We start from the raw sequence: 1019 nt of genomic DNA, 5'->3' as shown, positions 1-1019 counted from the left end.
AGCCATCTCCCTGGCCCCATATTCTCCTTGTCCCATTCAGTATTCAGACTTAATTTTAAAGGAACTCCCCTAGTAAAATAGGTCAGTTGTAAAATGCTTTTAATCAGAACCTAGGAATGAAGAGCACTTGTAGGAATCAAGCAAGTGTAAATCTCTTTTACATATGTATACCTATATGATTGTTGATATTCTTGACCCATGTATAACCACCTGTAATTTTATCTAGTTATCTCTTTTAGTTTTTAATAGCTCCCTTATATCTCTGCCGCTGAGGAACCTGTTTCTCACCCTTGTGGGCCCACTTTAGGCCCTAATGTACCCGTGTCCATTGCCTTACTCCTGATGATGCCAATACCAATACACACCTGTGCTAAACACTGGCTTGAAGTAGTTAGCTTCTCTTTCCTGTTGTACATACTTGGGAACTCTTTCTATTTGCCCCTTATCCCTTATTGTTTTCCCATTAAGCTGTTAAATGTAGGAATCCACTGGTGTCTTGGTTTACCACAGACAGAAAAAGCAGATAAAATGAGCAAAACATAGACAATAAGGAAAAAGCTGGGTCAGGTGGTGGCCGATTGTCTGATTGTCAAAAGGCCTCAAGAAAGTGGAAATATTTATTGATACATTTTCAAAATTAGTAACAAGTCATAAAATTGTGTAACAACTCAGAGCTGAAATTGACCAGATAGGACTCTTTCATAACTCATTTATGGACTCTGGGTTGTCCTGACTTTAAAATATAATCAATTTTAAATTTTGGCAGCTACTAACACAAGTGAATGTATGGACAGGACCATTGTAGTAATTAAATCAACTGATGAATCAAACAATCAGTAAACAAACAGGGAGATAACAAATGTCCCTACAGAGGAAAACAAGAGCCATAGTTTTCTGGATATATAGCTCAGAAGCACAGTACAGACCTAACATTGTTGAGGCCTAGTATCCATCCCAAGCACTGATAAAATGGGCACAGTGTTTATAGGATAGCTTGTTATTTTCATTAATGGAAATCC

Source organism: Octodon degus, unplaced genomic scaffold (assembly GCF_000260255.1).
Source record: "Octodon degus isolate 3935 unplaced genomic scaffold, OctDeg1.0 scaffold00491, whole genome shotgun sequence".
NCBI lineage: Eukaryota > Metazoa > Chordata > Mammalia > Rodentia > Octodontidae > Octodon > Octodon degus.
This window is presented reverse-complemented; position numbering follows the sequence as displayed.